Genomic DNA, 523 nt, shown 5'->3' with positions numbered 1-523 from the left:
CACACACACACACACACACACACACACACATACACACACACACACACACACACACACACACACACACACACACACCACACACACACACACACACACACACACACAACACACACATATATACATAAATATATATACACATATATATATATATATATATATATATATATATATATATATATATATATATATATATATATATGTGTGTGTGTGTGTGTGTGTGTGTAGATAATATACATACATACATACATACATACATACATACATGTGTGTGTGTGTGTGTGTTTGGACGCACACACACACATGTCACCCAATGATTGGTATATTTAAATTTCATCTTATTTTATTTTTATTCTCTTCTTAGCTGTTCCCTTCCTTTCTTTATCATCCGCGTTTCCATTTCTTCGCTTATTTCACTTCTTCCCTTTGCTATTTTCATCCCTTCCCATATTTCCCCTTCTTTTTTTCCTTTCCCCCTGAGCAGCTGTCCTATTTTCCCCCAAACACTTATAAATTCATGAACATG

Source organism: Penaeus monodon, chromosome 13 (assembly GCF_015228065.2).
Source record: "Penaeus monodon isolate SGIC_2016 chromosome 13, NSTDA_Pmon_1, whole genome shotgun sequence".
NCBI lineage: Eukaryota > Metazoa > Arthropoda > Malacostraca > Decapoda > Penaeidae > Penaeus > Penaeus monodon.
Note: the sequence above shows the minus strand (reverse complement) of the source record.